The sequence below is a fragment of the Acomys minous genome (assembly GCF_964271855.1).
Source record: "Acomys minous genome assembly, chromosome: 19".
Classification (NCBI taxonomy): domain Eukaryota; kingdom Metazoa; phylum Chordata; class Mammalia; order Rodentia; family Muridae; genus Acomys; species Acomys minous.
The window spans coordinates 24,761,382-24,775,435 of record NC_140499.1 but is presented as its reverse complement, the minus strand read 5'-3'; positions in this window follow the sequence as shown (position 1 = coordinate 24,775,435).

Sequence of the window (14,054 nt, the reverse complement as noted above, 5' to 3'; positions counted from 1 at the left end):
GAAGAGATGAGAAAGGCTTCAAAGAATGATAATTTCATTTTCCTATTTTCTTTATTTATGCCATTGAAACAAATGTGTTTTAAAATGTGTTTCCTGGAAATATAGTAACACTGAATTTTTTGATGACAGAAATAAAGTTGGATTGATAAAATTAAAGGAAACTTTTAATTTACATAAAAGGAACTAATATATGTGTAAAAATTGACATTTCAAAATAATATAATTAATTATGATGAAAACTTTACAAAATTTAAGTGGGGCTCATAGAAAATTCTATTACACTGTGTATAAATTCTTCCTCAAGATTACCCCTCTTTTCTTTCTTAAATAGAAACAAGTGATTTGCATTAATTTTAATGGTTCAACTGCTTCATTTCTCTCTGCATGATAATGCATGCTTCAGTAACTCATACCTGCTGATATAATAATTCATATAATCTCAAGAGGTGTCAAGAAGTGAATTAAAGTAAAAATTAAAACATATGAACTGAAATTAATGACAGTCTCCTCCCATTTTCTGATTATCAGGCAAACAGGGTCACTTATCTGAAGGTAGAGGTCTTGGCTTTTCTTTCCTTTGTCCCCGGTGGCCAAGGCTGTGAAGATGTTATTACATGGACCTTTGGCATTGCTTGGCAGAAATTAAAATAACAAAACAAAGTCTGTATATTAAAGGTAACAGAGCCCACTACACACTATGTTATAACTTACTTCAGTGTAGAACAGTCATTACATTATATATTAAAACTCTTCATGCTACATTCAGAAAGTAGACTGCTTATATTGCACCAGAAAAATTACTAAAAGAAATCAATAGCACATATCCACTCACATAGGGAAGTATCTAACTACATTTGAAATTTTGTATACTTTTATGTACTCCTACAAAAATTTATCTAACAATGTTCATAGATGTGTAGCGTCAATTTTCTCATAGTCTCTATTCTCATGTTTTGAATTTAACAACACCAATACATCTTGTAAATGTTTGTGTGTAGGTGTATCAGGGGTGACCAAATTGTATCCCCTGGTGCAGGTGCTTTCAGTGATAAACTGAAATCAAGCTGCCCATAAAAGAAACACATCATCTCATTGCTGTTCCATGTTTCATATATATTATCAGCCAAACCTAGGTTATACAGCATATAATTCTGTAATTCCATCCATGTGACTTCCTTGATACTTATAAATAAAAGTAAATACTGTTTTAATATATCTTTTGCAAAATGAAATTGTATTTTAAAGCAATCATATGTAAAATGTGTGAGTGGTAAAATAGCTTTATATTCTTAAAACCAGTCATATGGTACCTAACTATAACTAAGCAGGTATGTGGTATAGACAGCAGGATCAAAAGTCCAAATCCACCCTCAGCTACATAACACATTTCAAGCCCAGAGTAGGCTACATGAGACTGTTTTTCAAAAAACAAACCATAACAACAACAACAACAACAAAAACCCCACAAAAATATGAAGCACAACTAAAACAAAAACAAAATAATATAATGTAAAAATCATTAGTTTGGATCTAGGGAAAACATGAATAAAACTTTAGACATTATGTTGTTATCATCCTGGGAAAGACTGAAGCCAGCCAGCAAACACACATGTAATGTTTAGATAGTAGTAGCACGGTGTATGAAAAGACCGCCTCACTGTAGTACACATAAACATGGAAGGCACCAGCCTACCCCAGCTAATTAGCAACATCTGGCTTTGAATAATTACTCTGTGAAATGAATATTCTACAGATGGGAATCTAGAGATTTTCAGACATGCAAAATGAAAGGAAAGTGTGTGTGTTCTCATACATACATGTATAAGTACATGTATATATGTGTGTATGTATATATATATATATATATATATATATATATATATATATATATGTACATTTACACACACTACTTTCATTTGGCATCTTTATAAATCTCCATTATTGACAGATTCTGGATTTTTATTTATTTTGTAGATTGAGTAATTAGGAGATATTATGTAACTTCACATCAGCAAATCGTTAAACACATGGATTTTTGCTTTTTAATGTCATCTTGCTGCTTTCTCACTAAATGGACTCTGTGTCTGATTAAGAATGCCACTTTTCACTTTTGATATGAACACAATACATCAAGCTAAGTTTCTTGGATTCACATTATTCTCAATAACATGTCAATGTATTCATGCTGTATTTTTGTAGAATGGAAAGAAAAAAATTATCATGGTATATAATTGTCAGGGTAACAAAATGGACCTCTTTAACCAACTAATAATTTCTTATATTTCACATTTCAATTATAATTTCTGTTGGCATCCTATGTCTAGGCATATATACATCTCTATACTGAATCATGACAGGTCCCCTATCAAATTAAGTGAGATCTATCTTGGGTCTTAGTGCATTTTAGTGTTAGTGTAAGTCTTAGCATTCATTTTCATGACTTGAATTTGTTAAATCGTGTCATCATGCTAAAACATTTCATAATTTTAGGAGGTTATGAAGTTTTGTTTCAAGCATATATGGATAATTTGAAATTAATAAATTAAAACTAATTTTCACTTATGAATCTACTCACTACAGAGGTAAGTAAATACTTATGTTCATCAACTAAATGAGGTAGATAATAATTTATTTTTCTGTCACTTTTATTTCCAGTCTATTTCAATGGAGGATAAGTAACACTGAGTTGCACCCTAATGGTACTTCTTTAATCAGTGCGGTTTTCATTTGTGTATTTTTATGGTTCATAATAATTTTATTTTATATATAAAAGCTCTCTCTTACTTTTTCCAATATTTATTTTGATATTATTATACAATTTTATATAAATAAAATTGTGTGTCCATTATCAATTCTTTATTTTCTACCTAATTGCCTCTATTTATTCATTTGCCTATCTAACATACATTATCTTAATGTATAAAATCTCAGGATCTCTCAAATACTGGGAATGTACTAGTGAGTAAAGAAATATATTTCCTCTATAAATTTTACAATGTTTTGAGAGAAAACAGTAGTAAACCAGTAAATCTACATAGAGTGAAGTTTAAAGTTGAAATTGTTTCAGAGAGGGAGAGAATTGATTAAATAATAGCACTAGAGGACACTATGAACATCAATATGATTAACATAGTAGCAATTAATTAAATTTACAGGCTTAGATACTACTTTAAAACATTTTGATATCTCATATACTACTTGAAATATTAAGATAATATATTTATCTTTCCTCAAAACAAATCAATTAATCTAACATATTTATTATACTTAATTTTGACTAAAACAATTTTCATGGAGTTAGTAATAAATATTATATATTAATATAATATAATATATACCATATATAGTATTATATATGTGCATGTGTGTACTATATATGAATAGTAAGATCTAGTTAATTTTTTGTGCATTTCATTACTTATGAAATAACTTCATTTTTGACATTTATTTGTTTTTATCAAATTTATTCAAATAACCCTGGTTTCTTATCTGATACACATAGCTATATTTCTAGCATGTGTCTACAACAGTCATATTTTTTCCAATGATTTTAATTATGTTTGTAGGTAGCAGCTTTCTATGTTAACACATCTTCTATATTATCTATATCACATGTTTTATGGTTTTGTTGCTTAACGAATGTACTTATGCTTCTAGTAATTTTATGCTTCCCTTTATGTGTTTGTATCTCATACAATTAGAAAATTTCAGGATGCACAACTTCACTCTCAGCATTCTAAACTGGTTTTATAATGATGGATTAGATATTGAAGGTGTCAAAAATATATGTACAAAAATAGATTCATGGTTTTATATGTGTGTTTCTCTGATCATTTTCAATTTGAAATCTAAATATTAAAACTGTAACATTCATAACAAGTTTTTCTAGATATTGCAGATATTGTGTTCAATAGGCCAACAAATAAATAAAGATGAAACACTTAGAAAGAAACTTAGTTCCTAAAATCTGGATATAATAACCTAAGAGAATAATGTATTTACATATGAAGTGAATGCTAAAATATTAGGAGTCTAAATGTGCACATAGCATTCATATTGGAACATCTCATATAGCAACTTCATCTGCAGACAACTTAATCTGATTTGAGTGTGGAATCTGAAATGTACTTAGTACAAAGATCATTAAAATATATTTGTATGATAAAAACCTATGGCATGTAGCTTCAGTCATGAATGAAAGATAAGGCAACACTGCAGAGGGAGTGTAGAGTTTAATTCTGTCAAAATTAAGGCAAAATGTGTGTTGGTTAAATAGTTTTCATCTGAACATGATCTGGAGGATACCTCTTCAATCAGGAAATTAGGACTCAGAGTTTTTGTGAATCATGTTTGCTATTTAAAATTATACAAAGTGGTAGAGTAGAAATTAGAAAAACTCAGAAATCATCAAACCATGAAATAAATTTAAAATGATCTCCTTATATATTCCTATTTTACTGTGTTATGCCCATTAAAATAGTTTGTTTCCAAATGTTCATCTTGTATCATAAATTGAGTAGGAGGGAGAAGAGGCAAATGCTAAAGAAAATTGAAAAAAAATGTAGAGCAATTTGAAACACTTACTTCACATGGTCTCATTTGCTTTGGACTTGTTAGCACCGGAACCATGCAACAAAGGCCTACCATAGTCCCTGGAGAGTTGTAAAGCAAACTAATGGATGTATTGCTAGGTTTCTCAGGACTAGAGTATGGATGTCATAGTTATTAACTGCAATCTCAAGTTTAATATTAAATGAGTATTAATATTAATATTTAACAATCCCATAATTAGACATTTTAAAAGGTTGTGTTTTGAGCACTAGCATTTAACTGCTATATTATGCGACAGGTATTTGAATGGGTACGTAGGAGAATCATGTCAGGAAGACTTACCTGAAATGGGTGAAAGATAAAAAATACTGAGGGAGAGGGAACAGATGGAATAAACAAAACTGAAGATATTTGAAAGAGGAGCCCTCCTTTATACCTAGAAAAAGGGCTGAGAAAGACATGAGGAAAGCAACACCCTCCAAAATAGGCACAAATAACATAAAGCATCTTGGTGTAACTCTAACCAAACAAGTGAAAGACCTGTATGAAAAAAAACCTTCAAGTCTCTGAAGAAAGAAATTGAACAACATATCTGAAGATGGAAAGAACTCCCGTGCTTATGGATCAGTAGGTTTAACACAGTAAAATTGGACATCTTACCAAAAGCATCTACAGACTCAATGTAATTCCAGTCAAAATGCCAACAAAATACTTTACAGACCTTGAAATAACAATTCTCAATTTAGTTTGAAAAATAAAAGCAAATAGTAAGACAATGCTACCCAATAGAAACTCCATGCCTTATCTCAATCTGTACTATAGAACAACAGTAATATAAAAGGCATGATGCTGGCATGGAACAAACAGGTAGATCGATGCAATTGATTCAAATACCCAGAAATAAACCCACACACCTATGCACAGTTGATTTTGACAAAGAAGCCAAAACCATACAATGGAAAAAAATAGCATCTTCAACAAATGGTGCTGGTCTAACCAGATGTCTATTTGCAGAAAAAAAATGCCAATAGAACTTTATTTACCACCTTGTACAAAACTGAAGTCTGAGTGATTTAGAGATCTCAATATAGAAAAAAAAGTCACACTAAATTTGTAAAAAAAAAAAAAGGGGGGGCCTTAAGCTCATTGGGACAAGAGACAACTTCCTGAACAGAACACCAACAGCTCAGGCTCTAAGATCAACAGTTAATAAATAGGACCTCATGCAACTGAAAATCTTCTGTAAGGCAAAGGACACTGTCAACAGAACAAAATGACAGCTTATATGCTGGGAAAAAAACCTTCCCCAATCCAGATCTCACAGTCATCTAATATCCAAAATTTATAAAGAACTTAAGAAGTTAAACACCATCAAACCAAATTATCCAGTTGTGCTTCATTAGACATTTAAATATATTGGCCTTGGTTGCAGTCCCCTTATAAAATGACATCTTTCTCTTAGCCTGTGAGTCAGATGTACTCAGTTCTCTATTCTTTGTATACCACTCTGTAGTGTCTCCAAGAGTGGCTTTGGAGAAGCCTCTGCAAACTGGAGACGAAAAGTTCCACAACCTCCAGTATGTACAATGACCTGAAAAATGGCCCTGATACTTCTGTTTGTTCTGAGGGAATGGCCAACTCTGATTTCCTCTTCACCAGTCACATTCCTGACTCCTGCTACTCAAAGCATGCTAGCCAAATGCCTTAGGAACTGGGACCTTTTTGTGTAGTCTTTGTACTTTTGAGTCCTTGATGCTTTTCTTCAGTGAGGAATTGCCTTTGCTGTGTTTGTCCTTCTCCAGGCATTCATTAAAAATACTTTCCTACCACTTCAAAAAATGTGATACATAACTAAGAAAAAAATTATCAACAGAGGAACATCAAATGGCCGAGAAACACCTAAAGAGATGCCAACATCCCTATTCATATGGGAAATGCAAATCAAAATGGCTCTGAGATTCCATCCCCACCTCTAAGAATGGTGAAGATTTTTTTAAAAAACTCAATTAACAGCACATGCTGTTGAGGATTTGGAGAAAGAGGAACACTTCCATTGTTGGTGGGAGTACACACTTGTACAACCACTTGGAAATTAATCTTGCATGATCTCAGAAAATTGTGAATAGTTCTACCTCAATACCCAGCCATATCACTCCTGGGATTATACTCAAAAGATGCTCCACCATACAACCAGGACAGTTGCTCAGCTATGTTTATAGCAGTTTTATTCTCGATAGCCAGAATCAGCAAACAATCTACATGTCCCTGAAAAAATGGAGGGATGAATAAAGAAACTGTGATATATTTACATAATAGAATACTACACAGATAATAAAAACAAGGAAATCTTGAAAACTTCAGGCAAATAGGTAGAACTAGAAAATATCATCCTGAGTAAGGTAATCCAGGCCCAGAAATGCATGGATGATATATACGTAGTCATAAGCAGATATAAGCCATATAATACAGAACTATACTATACTATACTATAGTCTATAGTCATAACTATACTATAATCTATACTATAATACTATACTATAATCTATAGACCTAAGGAAACTAAATAACAAGGAAGACACTAGGGAGAATGCTTAATTCTCATTCAGAAGGACAAATAGAATAAATACCAACAGCATTTGAAGAGAAGAAACAGGAAGGGAGCCTACCATAGAGTTCCTCTGAAAGACTCCACTCAGAAGGAAATCCAAGCAGATGCTTGAGACACACAGTCATTCTTCAAGGTGGATGAATTGGGGGGAATAAAGGGACCTGGATGGATCAAGAGGTCAACAAGGAGTCCAATGGTGCCAACAAATCTGAATGGAGGATGGGGTTGCTGCAGAGACTGATGCACTAGCCAAGGACCACACATAGTATGGACCTAGATCCTCTGCTCAGATGTAGTAGATAGGCAGCATAGTCTCCTTGTGGGTCCGATAATATGGGGAATAGAGACTACTTCTGACATGGACTCTGGCCCCCACATTTTGATAACTTCCCCTTGGTGAGGTGGTTTGCCAGGCCACAGAGGAAGAGAACACAGGCAGCCCAGAGGAGACTTGATAGGCTGGGGTGAGATTTTAGGGGTGGAGGGCTCCCCTTTCCAAGGACTAGAGATGGGAGTGAAGAGGCTTGAGGCAGGGAGGGTGGGATTGGCAGGCAAAAAGTGAGGGTACTTTACTCTGAATGTAAAGTGAACAAATCAAAAATGTAAAATTAAAAAATTAAAAATATATTTTAAATAGCCATAGGAAAACATAGTCTTTGACATTTGCTTAAAGTTACAAAAATATAAGTTCATGCGTACACATACACAGCTGAAATGAAGTTCTCTCGGTTGCAAGTGATGGTGTTGCCTAAAGGAATCACAGGTTATCTAAGAAAAAAATCCCCAAACAACCCTGTGCCAGGCAAGGGTCACTTCCTTTGGCATTATGGATGAGAAAAGTCCAATAGACTTGCAAAGCAATAAAAACTCTTGCTATCGCCCTAGCTTGTCTCCGAAGTGTTGAAGGAGGGAACCCATTTCTGAAGGTATCACATACTTCTAACACAGAACCTAGAAAAATCTATCTAAAACTGGCCTGGAACACTTCTCCATCAGGTTCATCTTTCATACAATCAGAAGGAGTTTTAAAAGTTGTGAAAGAACAAATGTAATCAATAATAGTCCCACATACATGTAATGCCTATGAATAGCAAGGATATTCATAGTGACAAATATTCTGATGGATGCAATAGTGGCACTTATATAATAGGGTAACCAATATGTTTCTAATTATACTCAAGCCTCATCTAATATGTAGAAACTATTGTCTGGTACTGGAAAGCTAGCCCACTTGCATCAAAAGTTTTGCATTACATATTCCTGAAATGCATAAAAGAAACACATCTTATAACCAACTATAGACATCAAATTAAGGTAAAATAATTTTTAAAAGGCATTCCAAGCAAATGAAACTAAGAAACAAGCTGATTTATATATTCTAATATCAAAATAAGCTTTATACATTTTTAGTAAATGCTTAAACGTAGTAAAAAATGGTAAAAACCTAAATAAATAAAAAAGAATGCAATAGCAGACATGTAGGGTTGACACGTATAAAAACAACTGATGATGGAATTTTTATATTGAGTTGATATATCTATAACTCAAACCATAAAATAAGATTCTTTCTTTTCAAATTTCACATAATTAAAAGGAACATTAGCACTCCTCCTTTCTCAATGCACCTGCATTTAATTGAAGGTTATGTATATCCCACATGAACACATGAATATCTGTATTAGAATGTACGCTGCTAGAGGATTCAAGGAAGGAGAGAGAGAGAGAGAGAGAGAGAGAGAGAGAGAGAGAGAGAGAGAGAGAGAGAGAGAGAGAATGAGAAATTTTTATATGTGGATAATAATTTCATTGGTTCCAGGAGAGAAAAGGCTAAATCAAATCAGAAGCTCAGAATTACATAACTTAGGTGCTTAGATTTATTTATGTGGGAATTTATTCTTACCTCCTTCTTCCCATGACTCCATCATGTTAACACTCTGAACTAAAAGCATTATAATCTAAAAGTCAATATACTGAAAGTATCTATTAGAACCTCACCTTGGAGGAAAAAATACTGTACTAGACTGAGTGTTAAGTCTCCAGTTTGTTTATTCGAGGAAAGATTTCCCACACAGCTTTGGCAGCTGTTCAAAGTCCACATCTAAATGCAAATAATTCAATAGGATCAAAGCACTGTGTCTTTTAGGAGTGGCTTACGTGGAATGTAAATTTTGAGTTGTTACAGCAGTAAATATATTTTTCATGCTGCTGTCTATAAAAAATTTAATTGGTTATTTGTGAAGGATTATGAAGCTCAGAAGTACAAAAGGGATCAGGGAAAATATACACTTTAAATCTTGTAATAACTGTTTTTAATCTTTATAGAATTTTTTTATGGAATAGTAACTGTTAACAGAAAGTTACAAATGCCCATGAAAAAGTTGTTTTCTCTACTCATTTACAGCTGATGCTCTGAGTAACCCAAGAGAGGAAACAGAAGTGAAAATATAGCCCACGTTTGGAGCTGTCTTCTGTGTTTTGTTTCTTGGAATATTTGTGGCATTAAAAAATAACATAACATGCTATTTTATATTTTACTTTTTATTGAAAATAATTTTCCTCACATAATATATGCTGAATTTGCTCTCCTTTCCCTCTAATCCTCCTAGATCCTCTCAATTATGACATCTATCTTGATCTACTCCCTTTCAGTCTTCATTAAAAAACAAAACAGACTTCTAGGGGAAAGAATAAATTAAACTAAAGCATAATATAATATAATATAATATAATATAATATACAAAAACAGAAATTTATGCATTGTAATTGAACAATACAAACAAACAGAGTACAAGAGAAGACACAATTAACAAAGATCATCTATGTCTCACACTTGGAAATTCTTTAAAACACTAAACTGGAAGCTAAAAAATATATATGTAAAGGACAAGTCTATGCAGGCCTTTGCATATTGCATCACAACATGCATTTTCAGTATGGGAGACAGAGTCTAAGATTGTGTTTTATCTTTTGATCATCTTATGCTTTATGGTCATGATAACCCAGAGTAGTCAGGGGAAGTTGTTGGCATGATAGGTATTTGTGAGAGCAAACCTCTCTACCACCATGCAAAAGGTATCAAGATATGCTACCATCTGCATCCAGTCTTATAGTGCAAGAGAACTTGAAAAAATTAAATGAGATTTATATATTAAGGAAGAATGTCCTAAGGAAGTAATAGAACTTGATAGAATGAATTGAGAGTACAGGGTGTGAGAAATATGACAGCACACAGACCTCTAAATTTTGATTCGCAGATATGTACTTTTTCCACAGATGTGTTTACTTTACCAACATTTATTTAAAAATAATAGATACTTTCTATTGTAACAGAGTTACTGCCTTGAGAAAACTTTGAAGTATAATTGATAATTTTAACTCAGGATCTATTTACCACCAACACCACTATGTAATTAAAATCATGCACTCCGCTTACTCTAAATGTTTAAAAATAATTAAATAATTAAGAAGAATGCTACCTGTACACAAATCAGGAATAGATACACTGAAGGATTTGAAATATTTTTTCCATTGATCAAAGGAAAAAATAATGTTTGTCATTATTGAAGAAAACAATTACTGCCAATATTATTTTAGAGCTTTTATATCATCATAATCATCATTGTCATAATAGTTTAATTATTAGACACATTCTATTCCTTATAAAATATAGAAACTTGTCATGAAAGCCAACTATTATTCTGTTATTTTTTCAGCCAATATTTCATAAAAATACAAATTTAATTTTCTATTGAAATATTTAATTGGTTTCTTGTCAGTCTCAGAAAATTTTGGAATTAGATTCAACTTTACTAAAAAAGAAATTTCTTTATACAGAAAGTTCACAAATAAGATCCAATTTGAAGTCGTCAGTGTCTGAGCACACCTTTTTAAACAAACAAGTACTCTAAATGCCTCATAACATAACCCTAGATTTCTAAACAGAGCCTGATGGCTCTTAATGGAGTGAAGGCCCACTTTCTATATTCCCTCAAGAATTGCTTCAATGAGAAGCTAAAAGTCTTATGCTAGACTTTAGTCTTTTCAGATATAGATGGTATGTTTATCAAGTTTTATGTCTACTATAGTATGTCATGGGCAAATTAGCCTTTACATATTTGAAGAATGTATGTATTTATGTGTTTATCATTCTGTATTTAAAAATATAGAAAAAATGCATTACTGTTTTGGCTTAAATATAAAACGGTTGACACCTTCAGAAAAACTTATAAGGCTGGAAGATAGTCTATAAGAGCACTGCAAGTAAAACAACAAATTACACAGTAAATACTTTTGATTTATTAATAAACAACCTGGGTAATGAAGGTAAGTCTTTATATGCATTGATCATTTTTATTTTCCCAGACCATTCTTCCATGGGCTGTGCATTATTTTCTGATTTCCATTTCTGTTTTCAACAGTAAGTAAGTGATGTGGCTTGTACAAAGAAGAGAAGAATGGAAGTTTATGAAGTAGAGACATTCTTAGGCCATTAGACCATCTGCTTCAACTTTTTTCATACAGCCTCCCTTGAACAATATAACTATATTGGTATTTTTTCCCTTCACATTAAAGGTTCTAGGTCTGAGAGGTTTAGTTAATTTAATTTTCTTGTCATGAAGATTCAAGGATATTCATTATTCAATGCCAAAAAGTCAGGCTTAAAGTCATAAACTTATGAATAACACTAAGCAGAAGGAGTAGGTACATAGTACAAATTTAGGTGTGTGTGTGTTTGTTTGTGTGTGGGAGACAGAAAGGAGAGAGAGAGAGAGAGAGAGAGAGAGAGAGAGAGAGAGAGAGAGAGACAGAGACAGAGACAGAGACAGAGAGACAGAGAGACAGAGATAGATACAGAGAGAGACAAAGAGAGACGGAGAGAGACAGATTGGACAGAGAGAGACAGAGACAGAGAGACAGAGAAAGAAAGACAGAAATAGCTAGACAGATTGAGTGATATACAGAAAAAGGGAGAAGGGTTAGCAATACCAGTTTAAACATAACCACACCTGCCAGAAGACCAGGTAGGCTGACTGCCCACAGACCTTTACCACATTTTAGCTTCCAATTGACCCATTTCTCAGTTGTCTCTTTTCCTCTTTTTGTTGAGACAAGCCCACAATTCAGGTAGACACCACCTTTGCAAACACAACTTATGTTTTCCCATGACAGATCATCCTTCACACTCACTGTGGCCCATTTGACACTATCCTTAACTATTGTACCTTTCTCATGAACATACCTGAGGCCCCATCACTGGCAAAGACTCTCTTCTGAATCAAAAGCCAAAAAGGCTGTCAGAACTCCAGACCCCAACTAGGGCAACACTCTGTGCTCTACAAGAGATCACAGAGCCACCAGAAGTCCAGGCCAAAAATTGAGTGGGAACCACTGCTCAACCACAGGCCACATGGTTCATAAAACCATAGAAGAAACAGAAAACAGAGAACAAAACGCCCATCTAAAAATCCAAACCCAGAAATTGGAACCTAGACTTATATCATCCCAAATGAATGTCTAGATGCCAGAATAAGAACACAATCAGCGACAGTCAGGACAATATGACACCAACAGAGCCCAATAATCCTACTACAGCAAGGCCTGCATATTCTAAAACAGTTGAAGAATCAGAAAAAGACCTCCTTTTCTTCATGAAAATGACAGAAGAAATTTAAAGGAGGTAAAATAATTCCTTAAAGAAATCAATAAAGAAACAAATAAAATAAAGGGAATGATTAAATCTCTTAAAGAATGCCAAGAAAATGTAGAAAAAATAGTTAAGGGAAACACACACACACAAACACACATGCACCAGTGGAAGATATGAAAATGTAGACATTCAGAATAAATAAAACACAAACTGCAGTAATTCTGAAAAGCAAAATTCCAGGTAGGCAAACAGAAACCCAAAAACTTCACACACAAACTTATGGAACACAATGAAAGCCTTGCTAAAAGGAAAGTACATAGCAACAGGTATCTACACAAAGAAATTGGAGAGATCACATACTAGCAAATTAAGAACATACCTAAAAGCTGAAAAGAAAAAAAGAAAAAGAAACAAGCACAACCAAGAGGAGTAAATGGCAGAAAATAACCAAACTGAAAGAAATCAATAAAACAGAAAAACGAACAATACCAAGAATCAATGGAACCAAAAGTTGGTTCTTTGAGAAAATCAAGGAGATAGACAAACCTTTATCTATCCTAACCAAAAGACACAAAGAAAGAATATCCAATTTAACAAAATTAGAAATGAAAAGTTTCATAACAGCAAACTGTGAGGAAATTCAAAGAACTGTTAGATTATTCTTTAATAACATGTACTCCAAAAATTAGAAATATAAAAGAAATGGATACTTTCATAGATACTATTTACCAAGGTTAAATAGACTTATAACTGCTAATGGAATAGAAGTAGTCATTGAAACTCTACTAACCAAAAATAGCTAAAGGGTAGAATGTTTTAGCACAGCATTCTACAAGACTTCCAAGAATAAATAATACAATACTCCTCAAATTATTCCACACACTAGAAACAGAACGATTGCCAAATTCACTTTATGAAGCCACATTTTACCCTGAAACCCAAACCACACAACGATTTTAGAAAAAAAGAGAATTACAAACCAAGTTCCCTTATGAACATTGACGTGAAAATGTATAACAAAATATTAGCAAACAGAATCCAAGAACATATAAAAAGATCATTCATCATAATCAAGTAGGCTTCATTCCAGAGATGAATGAAAGTTCAACATTGGAAATATGGTAAATGTAATCCACCAAAGAAGCAAAGTCAAAAAATATAATAATCTCATTAGATCTTTGACAAAATCAAACAAAATTTATGACAAAAGTCTTGGAAAGATTAAGTATACAAGGGGCATACTAGTCA